Raw genomic sequence first — 17,651 nt, forward strand, 5'->3', positions numbered from 1 at the left:
TATTTAATGTTGAGATTGCGCGTACCATTTATTTTCTTGCAATTTACACATTAAACCATTGATGAATAAGGTTGACATTGAACGAGAAAGGTAGACTTTCAAGTTGAATTTTGCTTGACAGGTGCAGACAATATAACCATCTCAAACAGTTGGTTACTACTATTTGTGTTTAACATGGCCATGAGCTTATATGCTTGAGGGTAGAGTAAGCTATATGTCAGGAGCTTTATAACTCAATTAGTTGGCACCTTAGTCTTAGTGTTTACAAGATAACTATAAATAATGAAAAAAAAAAAAAAAAAAGTTCCTCTTAATGTTTCCAAGACATTTAAAATTCAAATTTCCTACCCCATTATAACTATCGAAATAAAAATGTTATAGTTAAGGATTTCTTTTCCAGTACCATGCGTCCTACATGAGTATTGAGTCAAACTTGCTCTTTTGTTTCCTCATTATAAATTTAAATTGGCATTTTCTAATCAGTTTTACTCATATGGTACTGAGGAAAAAAAAAAGTTTTGCAAAAATGACACCTTCACCTATATAAGAAAATGGGTAAAATGTGAAGTTATGAGTTCAAGACACATTAAGTGCGTGTGTAGCTTATAAAAAAAAAAAAAAAAAAAAAAAAAAAAAAAAAAAAAAAAAAAAAAAAAAGGGGCGAGAATGGCTTTTGAATCTATAACTTTTGAGGATGTCATTCCTTCAAATTTGGTTTATAGTTATCTCCTGTGCAACTATAGGGCATCCATAGCCAACACCTTATGCAATAATGCAAATACATCATTTTTGTCAAAGGAGTTACTTTAGGAGATTATGTTGCTTGGTGCTCAGATTCACAGGTTTCTTTTACATGCTCAATTATTTTATTCCTGGAACAACTTTTATTACTCTTCTAGGTTGTTCTCTTTTATTTAGGAGCTAAATGCAGAGTCTGCAGACTGACAAAGAGCATCAGGCCTACTTGTTTCAATAGGATCACATTTGGCTGACTTAGTAAGTCTCTTGACTTGTTGCTTAGAACAATTTCAATAGTATTTAATACGAAGCCAACGCGTTTAATTCTATTTAGTAAAACCGATAATAAACTTATCTTTTTATATTATAAATAGAAAACTCGCCAATCAGCTCAGCTCAAATGGCACCTCCTCCCCTCAGAAGAGCAAGGTAGAGGGTGATGTCAGAGAGTTCAAGATCCATCTGATGCATGTGTAACTTTCCAACAAAAAAATATATTAGTTGAAAACTCTTGAATTAAAAATTCCTTGATACAAACTGAATATCTTATGAAAGTTCTTGCCCTTCTACATTATGTATAGAAAAAAGCTGTTTAATTAGAAATTTCGTTTGCAAGATGAATGTGTTATGGAATCTTTATTACGAAAGAAGGAAGTTACACATGAGACATTAAAGAAAAGGGACCAATTGGCATATCATAAGACACTTGAGCAATATATTTTTCAAAAGTTGAGGACAAAATCATGAATGTAGTTGTTTTGGTGATAAGTGAGCATGGAAACATTATAATGGATTCTGCAAGGTTTTAAGATTTCATCCAAAATCCTGATGGAGTTTATTCAATTTGTGTTTATCTTGAAAATGCTGCCAAATTTTTGCAAGGGTAACCACTTGATATCATTTGTGATGATTCGCACTTCAGAGTTAGACAGACAATTAAGAAGATGGTGATAGTTGTGAGTTTGAAAACCTACCAGGCAATAATGGTTAAATACGTTTAGGATCTTCTTTTTCTTCTTAAAACCACATTTCCTTAGGAGTACAAGAATTCAGAAATTGATCTTTGCAAATTGCAATCAAAATCTTTTACAACATTGAAACCCAGCCTTTCTTGATTAGCAATAGCATTAAAAGAAACAAACAAATTAATTTATATTTGTCAGTAAAGTTAAGGTCAGCTAATACCTAAAGTAACAAACAAATTCAAAGCAACAAAATAGTCAAAACTCAAAGAAGAAACAATGTCACACATTCACACTGTACACGACCAAAAAAAGAAAAATTAAACCAAAGATGCCTAAACTAAAAAGCAATCAAAAAATAAAGTATATTAAAAAAACCTAAACAAAGGAAGATGGTGGCAATGACATAGAGTTATATGGTCATACTTACATGCTAATTGTTGGCCAAGTACATCTGCTCAGACTTCAAAGCATAAAAAATATTTATGCACAATAGTAGCCCATGGCAGCAGAATTTGAGAATTGTGAAAACTGAAAAGTGATGGTACATGTACAAACTATAAAGTACAAAGTGTGAAAATGTAGGACAGGGCGCAGGGAACAATGTTTTTTTTTTTTTTTTTTTTGGATTTTTTAAGTTTTCTTTTGTTTAAATTACCATATTATTACACAAATAATAAAAGAGTCAATAAAGTGAATATATTAATGTAATTTTACACAATTCACAAACCTAACTGTGTTAATAAAATCCAACCGGGTCACACAGGTTGCTTAAAACCCACCAGGTTGCACTGGTTTTAACTGAGTCACATATTTTCCCGATCTAATTGATCACCCAGCTCAGTCAATGTGCTAGGTCACTGGTCCGACCGGCTGGGTCGCGCCAAGTTTAATAACACTACCGCCTCAAAAAAAAAAAAAAAAGCACTAAAGTTGACAAATGCCTTAAATGAATAAACTTGAAATTCAAAGAACTAAAAAAAATTAAAGAAAAGTTGAGACTAAAATAGATTTTAGAAAAACTTAAAGCACACATCAATTGGTGTATAATAAAAATTTATATAAAATTTACACATTTTTACTTAAAAATAACACACAATAATAAGTGCATAATTATGTAAATTTATATGATTACCGTAGCACAAAATATGCGTAAAATTAACTCCTTTTTATGTGTTTTGCATTTTAACATAATAATAATAATATATACTCTGATAGTGATAGCCCTTACTTTCGTGTCTTTTTCACTGCAATCACAGCTTCCGGTTTTGTGTCTCTTCATTGAAAGGTGATTCAAGCTGCTTCTTGTTTTTCTCAGCGGCATCAGATGGGGAAGAAGAGCAAAAAACCCAGGGTGTTCGATCTGAAAGGAAAGAAGAGAGAAATAGACCTAAAGAATTTTAGAGCTTTTTTTTTTTTTTTTTTGATAAGTAAAAAGATGTATATTCAAAGAGCTACCTCATGAAAAACAAAAGGTAGAGCAAGGAATACAGAGAAGGAAACAAACAACAAGAAAAGACAGCAAAACAAACATAAGCCAACAAAAGAACTAAGTACAGAGCAGAGGATTAAGGAACAAAGGGAGAGCTTATAAACTGTAATAATATATACAATGGTTTCCAAATCTCAATTTCCAAAGGAAACTGAGAATAGCTAATAACCTGTTTTCAGTTATGAAAACACGGAGAAGCCTAGTGAACTTAAATGAAACCTAGGCTTCAAGTCCTAGCTGAAACAAAAAGGCGAAACCAAAAGCACAATGACAAAGTCCAAATTAACCTTGCGGCCAAACCCAAACCCACCGCTCTCTCCTCCCTCCCTCCACTTTCCTCCTGTCATCCATGAAATCCTCTTTAGTTCACAGCCTGACAAGAGGAATTGCCAGACATGACAAACTTGAGCATCAATTACCAATGATATATGAAGAAAAGACCCAAGCTAGAGTTAAATGAGATTTCATGTTCAGGTTTTGGCCTTATGTTTGAAATATACAATGCCTGTGTGTTCAGACTTTAGCGAGCGTGTTTTAGTCTGGCAACAAATGCATGTACCTGCTATGCTGGCATGTGATTGTTTAGACATCTTTTTTTATATCAATAAAAAAAATGTTCATAGATTAGCCTAGAAAACAATATATAATATATAGTTCATAGATTACCAAACATAACCTAAGTTTTGTTGGCTTAATGAGAGCTTATACACCTGCATTCTGCAATTAGAATTTTAGAGGTACTTCTCTTGTAAGCAAAATTTCTTCTTTCTTGTTTTCAATGGTGAGTTGTTGTATGTGCTGTTGTAGTGGGGACTGGGGAGACAGTGGACCACCTTTTCATACATTGTAGTGAAGCTTTTAAGTTGCGGAGTTTTATATTTGGGCCGTTTGGGATTCAGTGGGTATTATTGGAGAAGGTTCTTGATTTATTATGCGGGTATCATTGGAGAAGGTTCTTGATTTATTATGTGGGTAGGCTCAGACCAATGTTAAGCAAATTGATTGACACTGCTCTGGTTGCTTTTATTCCTAGTAGAAGCATAATAGAAAATATCTTGCTATCCCCAAAAATTTGGCATGCTTCAACTTACCACTTGACTAAATGGGCAGCCTGGACGTGCTAGAGATGCAGCAGAAGAAGCTGATTGGGGGGGGGGGGCGAGATGCAGGGGCGAGAGGTGCAGCGGCTTGACATGCTGAGTAGTAGTGTGTTAAGACTTTTTTTTTTTTTTGGGTGTTAAGACTGGTTTTGGATTTCATGTACTTCACAGAAACCGGTCTAGTTGACCTTTCCACTCGTACAAGACATACGGTTTACATTTCTTGCGACTAAAAAAAATTTATATTCTATAGCTTGAATGCATTTTTTGTGTTCACCGAAAATGAAAAATCACATTTTCAGCTCATTTTCAAGGTCACTACCAAACACAAGAAAATGATACGGTTTTCTAGATAATGCTTTTAGGAGAATGAATAATTTTCCAGAAAATTTACGGTGCTATAGTATCAGGGACGGGGAATTGTGACACTAATGTGACACTAATATATTAGTCAAGGCAACCCAAAAAATACCTTTTTAACACACATATACACACTTTTTTTATTTCATAAGTTACATACATACACACCCAAAAAAAAAACAATTAGTATTTTCTATCAAAAATAAATTTGTTTCAAATTATATATAAAAAATATTTCAATTGAACTAATGAAATTTTCAAAAACTTGAATAATCAAAACTTGGAGGAATATGTTTGGAGCTATCTTATTCTAAACCTTTATGTAGCAACTACAGAGATTTTTCTTATGTAGTTGTAGTAATAAAAAAATTTTGTTAATGATTCAATGACTTAATCACCACATAATGGATTGAAAAAATAAATCCAAACGAGGTGCCAAACTTTTATAAATAAATAAAAAAACAAAAAAAACTAGCATTATGTATTACGTGTGTGTGGAATATAAGTCATACATTAGTACATCCATAGGGAAAAAATTCACCAAATATAAGATCACTTTTTACCATAAAAACTGAAATTGAGAAAAATAAAGAACTATCTCCCTATAAAAAAAATGAAATTGAAAAAAATAAAGGCCAAAATTTTTTTTTAAAGCATCGTCGTGCCATTTTTGAAGGCTAAAAATTCAAAATAGTAAAATAATTTTATATAAATAAAAAAAATAAAGAATATTTCAAAATTCTGGGGTAGCCATAGCCCTCCACCCCCCACCCCACCCACGTGTGTAGCTTACATTACGTTAAAAAAAAAAAAAAAAAAAAAAGTAGAAGCCAAAAAATAGCTTATCTTTTACCCCAGTTTTTCATGCCCTGCTTTCATTCTGAAAAAAAGGACCTACGAAGGTGACAGAAAATTTGTTAGTTTCTTTCAAAAACAAAGAAAGATATATAAGAAAACGTAAGGGAAAATAATATAAGGAAACGCAGGTATAAGTATAACAAAAACACACGGTCATCATAGCCGCAGATATGAAAAATAATAATAACTTCAATTTACTTACAGGGTATAACGGAAAAGAATAAGAGGAAGCATACCTTTGATAGATAGGTCTCGATCGACCAACAAAAGTTCACACCTTATCGATCGGCGATCTACCCATCCACCTTTGCCCTACTCAGATCGGCCGATGTCTGAACACACAGACAGCCATCGCCAACTACCTTGGAGGTGTTCTTTTCTTGGAGAAACCGATGTCATGATATCTCTCTCTCGACTGGGTATGTGTGGTACAAATAAATGAACACCGAACAGCCATGAAAACATAATCTCCACACGGCGTTCCGATCTACCCCATCCCCCTTTGCTTCACTCCGATCTGCAACTTCGGCTTTGCGGTGGAGGCTCTTTATCTTAGAGAAAAGAGATGTCATCTCTTCTGTGTGCAGTGAAAAAATAAATGCCTCCAAAAAATGGTCAACCGCACCGATGAACACATGATCTGATGACAATTAACATCAACAAAATAAAAGCCATACCTAAGATCTCTCATCTTGCGACAGAGAGAGACACGCAGTGGGTCGAATTTGAAGGTTTTTATAGAGAGAGAGAGAGAGAGAGAGAGAGACGCAGAGAAGGTCGAAGGGAGGGTGGAAGATTGGTGTCTAGAGCAGACGGTGGAGATGTGGCTTTTAGAGGCGGAGGAGTGGTTGAAAAGGAAGAGATTGAATGAATGAAAGAAGGAAGATTCGGTAAGAGACATAAAATAAAGTACACGCGTAATGTGAACTGTAAAGAGAGGAAAAAAAGGGTAGACAATAAATCTAAAATAAATCTAGTGTTGCAGTTAAACGCACGTAAGCCAATGTGATGTAGAACTGGCTCTGTACTTTGTGCCCATTATCGAAATTACCCAATTAGCCTTGCTCTTACCCAGCGGTATATTTTGCTTTTTTACCTTAAACAGTAAATAATTCCTTTGCAGTCTGTGCGTGACTTTTTCTTTTTCTTTTTTTTCTTTTTTTTCTTTTGATAGAAAACACACTGAAAATATTATTATAACAACATCACAATAAAGATACATCCTGGATAAGAGCTTGCTAAATACAACAAGGAATTTCTTCAATCCAAATTACATCATTGACAAGGTTTTGAGCTTGTCTTGCTAGAATATGGGATGGTTTATTGCCAATCCTACGTACATGAGAGAAATGAACAACACCAAGTTCAGCACCTAACTCATGAATGCCTTCCAAGATAGCATCTACAGAAGAGGGTGGTATTGTATGTCGCTTGAGAGCATTGGAAATTATCAAGGAATCACCTTCCAACACAACATCTCGCAACTCCAAATGCCTTGCCAGCAACAGACCAGCCTCATAGGCCTTAGCTTCAACTTCAACAGACCCCATTGGAGCTTTAATTTTTCTGCATAAAGCAGCCTTCAATCTGCATTGAACATCTCTTATCACTAAACCAATCCTAGCTTGCTTCTTTGATGAGAAAAGAGCCTCATCTACATTGATTTTAAAGAAACCCGCTAAAGGAGGAAGCCAGGCCGCAAGCATAGGCTGATGTTGTGCATCAGGTATGTGCTGTACCGAATCTGGTGTAGCTTTAAAGCTTGAACCTGTAGTAGACAGTACTCTTGAAGAAAATGTGCTATCCAAAGAGCAATAGCCGGACTTGTTTTGCCTTCTCCACCATAAAGAATTTCATTTCTATTACTCCAAAGTGCCCAAGCCATTATGACCACCTGTGAACATTTTTCCTCACCTGACTCATTACTCATCATAACAAGCCATAACAGATCCATAAAGGAACCACAATGAACATCCAAATGCAGCAGTTGCAATTTTGAAGCGGCTTAAGTTTCTTGTGCTTTCGGACAGCCCCAAAAAATGTGTTCGTTCGTCTCAGCTTCTTTATGACAGCAAACACACATATCATCTGTAATCACATTACGCCTCCTTAACTTGACTTTAGTTGGTAAAGTATCACGGCAAGCACGCCAACAAAAGTGCCGCACCTTATGGGGAATGGGCAAAGACCAAATTTTGTTCCAAAATTTTCTCAATAAACGACCATCAGAAGTAGTTCCATGGTTTGCATTTGTAAACAAATTAACCGCTAATTTATAAGCACTTCTAACAGTAAAATTTCCAGTAGAAGTTTCAGCCCAAACCTGTTTGTCCGCTGGTAGAGTAACACTCAAAGGAATACTCTTGATCAAGTCGGCTTCATGAGGAATAAAGAGGTTGTCAAGCACTTCTGTTTTCCACCTTGCCGTTTGTGAGTCAATCAAGTCAGCAACATTCATATCAGCACTCAAAAACAACCTTGGAGAAAGTACTTTATGAGATGATACCCCTGACAACCACTTATCTTGCCAAATCTTGATATTTGCTCCATTACCAACTCTCCATCGCATACCTTCAATGACTAAGCTTTAGGCAGAAATTAAACTCCTCCAAATATAAGAAGGGTTGTGTCCAATCGGAGCATGAACAAAATCAGTTGTTGGAAAATATTTAGCTTTGAGTATCCTATAAACAAGAGACTCACCCCCCATTTGAAGATTCCAACCTTGCTTTGTGAGCAAAGCCATATTAAACAACTTTAAATTTTTAAAACCCAATCCTCCATTACATTTAGGCTCACACATTTTTTGCCAACTAAGCCATGCGATCTTCCTTTCCTCTTTTTTTTGGCCCCACCAAAAATTCCTGATCATCCCCATCAGTTCCTCACAAAGCGAATCCGGAATTTTAAAACAACTCATAGTATAAGTCGGAATTGCTTGAGCCACAGCTTTGATCAAAACTTCTTTTCCGACCTTGGACAACAATTTTTCTTTCCAACCCGCCAACACTTTCCCCAATTTCTCCTTGATAGCATTGAAGGTAAGTCTTTTATTTTTCCCCACCAAAGAAGGCAAGTCAAGATACTTCTCATGTTGCTTAATTATTTGGGCACCAAACCGATTTTTTATCTCCTCTTGAACATCCCTTAGAGTGTTGCTACTGAAGAACAAAGATGTTTTTGCACGGTTTAAACTTTGACCGGAAGCTTTCTCATACAAAGCAAGCAATCGTTGTAGTTCATCACACTCCTTTAACATTGCCTTGCAAAAAATCAAGCTATCATCCGCAAAAAACAAATGAGACAATCTAGGACCACCCCTACAAATTTTAACACCCTCCAGTTGACCCCTATTCACTGATGATTGAATCAAAGCAAACAAACCTTCTGCACATAAAAGGAAGAAGTAAGGTGACAAAGGGTCTCCTTGACGGATTCCCCTAGATGGAGTAATATGTCCTCTCGGAGTCCCATTAATTTTAATTGAATAGGTAACCGTAGAAACACATCTCATGATCAAATCCCTAAACCGGTTAGCAAAACCTAATCTCTCCATAACCTTTTCAAGCCAAACCCACTCTACCCTATCATAAGCCTTACTCATGTCTAATTTAAGAGCTATTTCCCCAACCTTTCCCCTTTTTTTTTTGCTAATATGATGCATAGCTTCAAAAGCCACCAAAACATTATCAGTAATCAATCTCCCATGGACAAAAGCACTCTATGTATCACTAATAATCGAAGCTAAAAACTTTTTCAACCTATTTGCAATAGCTTTAGAAGCAATTTTATAAACTACATTGCATAAGCTAATAGGTCTATAATCCGTTATCTTCTTTGGCTCTTTAATTTTTGGGACAAGAGTAATGTGGGTTTCATTAAAATTAGGTGGAAAAATACCAAGGTTCAAAAAATCAAGTACCGTTTTGGTGACCACCGTGTCACAAGTGCTCCAAAAGTGTTGAAAAAATAGAGGAGGCATCCCATCAGGACCTGGTGCCTTAAGTGGATACATTTGCTTCAAAGCTCACTCTCTACAAAAGGCCGAACCAGCCTTTCATTCATAGCATTAGTCACCTTAGGTTGCACAGCCAAGAGTAAATCTGAAAAATCCACCGGATTACTTGTAGAGAAAAGATCCCCGAAGTACCCAATTGCTATCTCCTCCATTTTATCTTCTTCAATCTGCCATACCCCATCATTATCTAGCAAACCCTCCATTAAATTCTTTCTATGTCTAGCCGAAGCCTTGGCATGAAAGAAAGCTGTATTCCTATCACCATTTTGAAACCAATCAATCCTTGATCGCTGTCTCCACATATCATCCTCTCAATCCAACCAACAGTTCAGTTCAATTTGAGTATGTCTCATTGCTTCCACTACTTCCATGGATGTGGGCTGCACCTCTAACCATTCTAATTTAGTTTGAAGTTCCTTAATAATTTTTCCCACATGGCCAAATTCCATAGCATTCCAAGAAGACAATTCAAGTTTGCACCTCTCCAAACAATTGTGAAGAACCCAATCTGAATCTATCAATTGACCACTCTCCCATGCATTCTTTACAACCCTTTCACATCTCAAATCTTTCAACCACATTGACTCAAACCGAAATTTTTTTTTGTGTCTTCTTTTCTTCTGTTGTTGAAACAAATGAAATGATAATGAAGAATGATCTGACACCGAAGAAGATAAATGGTGAAGCTTAGCTATTGGATAAAGAGACCTCCACTCCAATGTAGCCAAAGCCCTATCCAATCTCTCTCGTATTTGAACCCCACTAGTTGTTTGATATAGCCAAGTGAATTTAGATCCAATGAAACCTAAATCACACAATCCACAATAATCAATAGTAGATACAAAGTCAGCCATTTGTTTTCTTGGACGAATACTTCCACCTTCCTTCTCCGAGAGACTCATAATCTCATTAAAATCACCAATGGCCAGCCATGGTAAAGAAGACGTTCTTTTTAGATGCTTCAATTTTGCCCAAGATTCATGCCTTTTAGTCATATCCGGATGACCATAGAAACCTGTAAAATGCCACCAACCAACTTCCCCACCATTGACCCATGCATCAATATGATTTTGAGAAAAAGTCTTAATATCTACCTTCAACTCTTCTTTCCACAATAGTATAAGACCACCACTACTTCCAATACTAGGAACAACAAAACAATTTTTCATTTTACATTTCTCCTTAATCAATTCCAGCCAATCTTTTTTCAGCTTTGTCTCCATAAGAAAGACAATAATGGGCTCTTCTTTATTCACTACCTTTGCCAAGGCATTAACTGTTCGAAGGTTCCCAAGCCCCTGACAGTTCCAGCTTAAGAGACTCATTGTGCTCGGCGGGGTTGCTGAGCAACCTCCGCCGTTGGATTAGTAGGACATACCTCAATCTTATTCCTCTTTTCCCCCATCAACAGAATGATCTTCCTTGCCATCTAAATTAGCACTTTTTCTCTTCTCACCAATGTCAAGACCTGCTACTGATTTATCTGCAGAAATTTCTTTTTTAACAGCAATACGTTTCCATGTTTTTTTTGGAGTATGGACTATCTGTACAGAGTTTCCCAAATAAACCTGATTTGTAATCCCAGTTGCCAACAAATCTCCCTGTGTGAATTTCCTAGGTCTGCCACATGAGGTCTTTTTGCCTGTAGGAGTAGAAGTTTGGCCAATATTAAATTCCTCAAGCGGGATTGCCTCCAAAGAGTCCCCCTCATAATTGATTACCTCCTTGTTTAATTCTTGACCTGCTGTTAACGCATTAATGCAAGGCTGAACATGAGAAAAATTAGGAGTAGCGTCCACCTCATTTAATTTTTGATTTTGAGTTGACACTTCAATGCGTGACTTGGCATGAGGAAAAATAGGGACATTGACTGAAACGGCATCAGGGTTATCACTTTCCAGTTTGGAAAGGTTTGGAGAGGAGTCAATCTCACGATCTAATAGTTGTAACTATTCATCAAAATCTGGAACTGCCCTTGCATCGTCCATCACCATCTGCAGTGATCCAAATGGTTTCAATGAGGAAGAAATGTGTTCTTCATCATCCCTAAATCCCACCACATAACAAGGCACCAAGCTATTCACCTTTGTAGCACGTGAATTAGAAGAGGTGATTGTGTTTTCAAAGCCATCATTCAGTCCTGAAACACCAGCATCTGAAGTATTCAATACACCAGCAAAACCATGTGTAGCACCACTATTCACATGCTCATATCCTTGAACTGCAACAAAAGACTTTTTTGCCGAATTGTAAAGAGGCGCCCTAATCCACGGCCCAAATTGCTATTCTGCTACAGTCAGAGTACCTTTACTTCGCAACCAAAGAGAACAGTCTTTATCATCATGAGACACAGACCCACACCAATAACAAATATTCGGCAATCTCTCGTACATAAAAGCAGCCCACCCTTCATCCTTATCCCAATAGATCTTCCTTCCCCTACATAAAGGTTTTGAGACATCTACAACCACTCTCACTCTCATAAAGTTCGGCCCCAACATTTCGCCCAAATCTTTTGGTTTGATCACAGGTCCAATGGTTTGTCCAATACTAAAAGCTGTTTCAACAGTTTGGAGGGGAAAAGGCAGATTATGAATTTGCACCCAAAAGGCTGTTGATTTAAAACCCAACATATGGATAGGAACATATCCGTCAAATTTTTCAAAGACAACAAGATGCCTGTCAAAAGCCCACGGTTCACCTTGAATAACTCTTTCCGCATCAACTTCCAATTCAAAAGCAAACAACAGTATGTTTTCACCACCCACAGAAACATTGAATCCTCCTTTTGTGCGCCATAAAGGTCTGAATGTTTTTGCAACAGCCTCTATATTTAATGATCTACGAGTGAAAAATTTCCCTACCAGTATAAAATCTCTCTTCCTCCTATCAATTCTTAGTGCAACCCGGTTTTCTTCAGATTCTGACAAAGATAACTTCTTCCAGTGAGTTGATAAATCCTCCATTAAGGCAAGTGAGTTTGAACAAAAGACAGATGTAACAGACATGGTTTGGAATGAGACAAAGAAAGCAAAGTGCAGACTAACACAATTTGAAAATAGAGAAACAGGTAGTAGCAGATACGGCTTGAAATAAAAAAGAAAGAAAGCAATATAAAAAAATGACACACTAAAAAGCAAAACAAATCTCCAAGTAGAAAATTATACTTGAGAACCCACCATCCTTCTCACAGAGAAGGGAAACCATATACTACAAGGAAGAGAAGCATAACTGCCACAGAGGAGCCAAACTGCTCTTTCTTGAGAACCTATACGCGTTTTCTTTTTCTTTTTTTGAAAAGAGTGAGAATGTTATTCGAATTTTCACTTTTCAGTTTCACTTTTCACCCTTTATATTTTGAGCTTAAGGGGCCTTGTAATTTGTATTTTTTTTAAATACTTGTAAATGAAAAAATATATGAAAAATGATGTAATATTATTTAAAAATTAAAAACATATTTTTAAGTTACAGCATTAAATATTCTCTAAATTATCACCTCACATATTAGGTACAGGCATATAGTACTTGTATCAATTAATGTAAAATGGAAAAAAAAAAAAAAAAAAAAAAAGAAGAGGTAAATTTTGATTGTCATTCGTTTATATCATGTAATTTTTGTGTAAATTTAAATTGTTGCAATAATCATCATAAATTTTAGATGATTATTATTTCATATACAAAATTAGTTTTTAATTTTTTTTTATATACAAATAAAAAGAGTAATAAAAAGTTAAAAAAACATATTTTAATAAAATGTAATTTAAAATAAATAATTTGATATTGGTATTTTTGAAATGTAGTGTAAAATCTACTTGTTACCAGTCTTTTTACTCTTTTTTATTGTTGTCCTCTATAGTCTAGTCTTATTAGGGATTGAAATCTAGTCCAATACCTAATGGGTGTAATTACTCATTTTCTCTCTCGCAAACAATAAAAACATTTTTAATCTAATGGCTAAGGTTGAAAGCAATTGCATCATGTGCAACATTTATCTCAATCCTCTTATTATAGCATATTTGGTATTTGGCACACTAAACACCTAAAAACCTCTCACATCACATGTTCTAAATGCTAAAAGTTTTAATACTGATTAAGAGTACAATTTTAATATTAGAATTGTATTGATAGAAATGCTAAAACCTTTTAATATTTTTTTTATTCTACTTTTCTCTCTCCTTGCTCTCACCCGTTTGATTCACTCTCTCAGTCTCTCTTCCTCTCTTAGTCACTCTCATTTTCTCTTATTCACTCTTAACCTCTCCACTCTATTTTTATAGAATCATCCTCTCCTTTCACTCTCACCTCCAATCTTGTCATCAATCTCTCCTTTAATCTTGCCACCTCGTATGTCGACGATCTCACTCTTAGATGCCACCGCCGATCTTGCTAGACGACTCTCGCCAAGCCCCCAACCTTGGCCAACTACATCTCGCCCAGTTGTCATCGGTCTCGCCCAGCCTCCTCTTCTTAAGTTGTCATCAATCTTGCCTAGCCTCCTCTGCCTAAGCCTCTGTTGATCTCTCTCTTTCTTTTGCGATGGTTGTAGTTTTTTTTTTTTTGGTTACAATGGGTTGATATTGGTTGTGGTGTTTTTTTTTGGGTGTTGCAATGGGCTGAGATTAGTGGCCAGGGGTTGATTTTGTGTGGTGGTGGGTTGTGGTGGGGTGTGTTGTGTGTGGTGAGGAATTTTGTATTTATTTATATATTATACTGTATGAGATTTTTAAGATTATTTTAATGTGTTGTATATATTATTTTAATGTGTTGAAGGAAATAATATAATATCTAATGTAAGGTGTATTGTAAAGTGGTGTGTTGAAATTAACAAAAAAAAAAAAAAAAAGTATATGTTAAACTAGCATTTGGCATGGCACTGCTGTGCTAATGTTTCTCTTTTATTTGGGTTAGAAGAATAGGTTATGTTGCTACCCATATTATAGGTAAGAGCCTTCACAACATGGGTGTCAAACCTACTTAAAAACTATTTTTAGCATCTGAAACCACAAAAAATCATATTTCATCAAAGATGCCATATCTAAAAAAAATTTGATATCTTGCTATAGTGAACTCTCATAAATGAGAGCTGTTAAAATTGATTAAGCAGGGTTTTGAGTTATTAAATGCTATATTTTTTGAGATCCTTGATGTGAATGCTCTAAACATGCCTTAGGTTCTAGCTTGTCTTTGTGTTTCAATAAGGATAACCTGCCAACAGCCCTGGCCATTATTTGTAACGCAGATATACACTTTGTTCTTTCTTCCTTTCAGTTATATTATGAAATTGAAGCTTATAATATATACTAGGGTTGTCCAGAATCATCCAAAAACCCGACCCACCCGAAGAAATCGATTGGATCTGATTCGATGTCGGCTGACTTGACTACTCTAGTGGTTGGCGATAAGTCTTCACCACCAAAAACTGACTCCAGCGGGTCAGTTTCTGTTACGGTTTCCCTCCCCTAAAACTTGAAAAACCCTAACTGACTGAAAGATACACAGATTTCGATGAAATTTTCCAGATTTCAGCGAAAAAACCCAAATTCTGGCAATATTTCACTTAGATCCAATGAGATTTTGACTAGATTTGGTGAAATCTCATCGAATCTAGTGAGATTTTCGCTGAATTTGGCGAAAGCTGGGTTTGGATACGAATGAAACAGGCACGTTTCAGCGTCTATGTTTCCATCTTCTTCTTTTCTTTTTTTTTTTTTCTTTTTTTTTTCTTTTTTGTGAAAAAGTGCATTTCAGCCCAAACATGTGGGTCCCGTGCATTGTTCACAGGACCCACAAACATTTTTTTTTTGCAACTTTTTTTATTAAAAATGGGTCCTATAGTATTATTCACACATTTAAAATTTATTTTGCTACAGTGTTTTCAGTCTTCAGTTTTTAGTTTTCAGCCAAATAAGCAGTATCCAAACAGACCTAAATCTCATAGAATTCGATGAGATTTTTGCCGAATCTGAGTTTTTCTCACCGTTTTCTTGTCGTCTTCTTAGATCTATGACTTTGACTGACCCGCCCACCACCCGTTAAAGGTCTAATCCACCCAACCTGACTACTCTAGCTGTCGGCGCGTGGGTGCAATTTTCTGCCACCCAATTCCGGTGGGTCGGTTTCGTGTTGGGCACAAATCTAACCCGGACCGACCCGTGGATAGTCCTAATATATAAATATACATATATATATATATATATATATAGAAGTATAGAACACAAGATTTAAAAATTATCTTTTAATTATTAGTTATTTTTTATTTAACTAAAATTCAGGCTTTCTAAGGACATCAATTTTTAAATTACTGCTGTTTTTTTTTTCCACTTATTTAGTCAGTCATCACTTTTTTTTTTTTTTAGGAAAAGCTTGCTTCGTTGTACATAAATTTTGAAAAAAAAAAAATGGTGACGAGCACCTGTTGCCATGTTGGTCCAAAAAGTCGCACTAATTTCTCGCAATACCACCTTAGAAAAGTTTTAGCCATTTGTTGGCGACAATTTATCAAATTGAGGTAGTCATCACTAGCACCAAAGCATAAAAAGTTTGAAACTTTGAATTGAAACACACAAAAGAGTAATAAAAAATTGATAAAAAATAATATTTGAATAAAAAATGTAGTATAAAATAGATAATTTACTGTATCTGTTTTTGAAAAGTAATAAAAATATATTCACACACAGTAGTAGCTCACAATGAAAAAAGCTAGTGCTACAAAAAATTTCATAATTTTTGTCACAGCTCATCTTCACGTAGCAAGTTATGAGTAGTGAAGATGTGGACCTTCATTGACCCTTACTATTCTTTTTTTCCATCACTCACAACTCGCCACGTGGAGATGAGCTGTGACAAAAATTGTGAAGTTTTTTTCGGTCACTAGCATTGTTGCTCATAATACCAGATCTAAAATGAAAAATCAAAATCTAACCCTCCTCTAACGTTCACCCCACCTCCACACACACCACCGGAATCACCATGGATTGGAATTTGTGGTAGAGCTTTCTTACTATGCCCATCACCTAAACCATAAACAGTGACTCTCAAATCCAAAATCTTCACCTCTCTCTCTCTCTTTGAAANTACAAAAAATCCACAACAACCCAAAAATAACCACCACAACCACCAAATTGCCGCCACAACCACAGTACCACTGCCACAACTAACCCACAACCCACCACATTCACAAACCTCAAAACACATCTCAAATCAAACAAACCTAACCTCCAATCCCTCTAGATAAACCTAAACCTCACAACCTACCGGCAACAACAAAAAAAGCCACCACCACAACCCATGAAAATCAACCAATAGCCACAACAATAAAACCCACGGCAAAAAAAAAAAGAAAAAAGAGAAAGACAGACAGACATGTCTCACACGGTGAGAGATCAACAGCGTCGGGGGGGGGGGGGATGGATGGCACGGCAAACTCAGCGGCATGATGTGGCATGGTGGATGGCACGGCAAGCTTAGCGGTGTAGTGTGACATGGCATGGTGGATGGTACGGCAAGCTCAGCAGCACAGTGTGGTGGTCACTGTGGTGAGATCGGTGTGGCTGTGAAAGTGCAATAGAGAGGGCTAGACAAAGATGAGAGTTGAGAGAACCAGAGAGAGAGAGAGATATGTGTTGGGAGGAGAGAGAAAAAGTAAATAAAATAAGAATAAAAATTTTGGCATTTTTGTCCGTGTATTGTAACCGCATGCAAAAATTTTGGGATTTGAAATATCTTATGAAGGTTGGTTTTTGGTGTGTCAAATACCAAATATTTAGCATTTGACATACCTGATGGTAATGCTCTTATAAATGGAATTTTACCCTAGCATAATATATATATATATATATAGTTCAACATCTTTACGGAGTGAACATTACGCCAATAATACATGATGGTTAGAAAGTATTTTCTAAACGAATGACATCCGTCAACAACAAAAGTGTATATATATATATATATATATGACAACCACGAACTGTAAGTAGTTTGACTTAAAGATCAAGTAGCCGCAAATTTCATTAGCCAATACCAATCTTTAATGAAATACAATAAAATGGCTAATTATGGAGTATTCTAATTGCCTTAATAAATGGGTTCAACTGACACGATACAAGATAACTTTTCCTCTTTAA

At 35.8% G+C, this 17,651-nt stretch overlaps 1 long non-coding RNA gene across 1 annotated transcript; it reads right to left on the reverse strand.

Moving 5' to 3' along the window:
• Nucleotides 1–1,722: 1,722 nt before the first annotated feature.
• Nucleotides 1,723–6,476, reverse strand: LOC112038863 (uncharacterized). Its single transcript, XR_002885896.2, has 3 exons — nt 5,747–6,476; nt 5,506–5,546; nt 1,723–3,063 (listed from the first exon to the last, which is right to left on the reverse strand). It is a non-coding gene; the product is annotated as an uncharacterized LOC112038863 (long non-coding RNA).
• Between the last annotated feature and the right edge of the window lie 11,175 nt (nt 6,477–17,651).

Source organism: Quercus suber, unplaced genomic scaffold (assembly GCF_002906115.3).
Source record: "Quercus suber isolate HL8 unplaced genomic scaffold, Cork oak 2.0 scaffold_223, whole genome shotgun sequence".
NCBI classification, from domain to species: Eukaryota; Viridiplantae; Streptophyta; class Magnoliopsida; order Fagales; family Fagaceae; genus Quercus; species Quercus suber.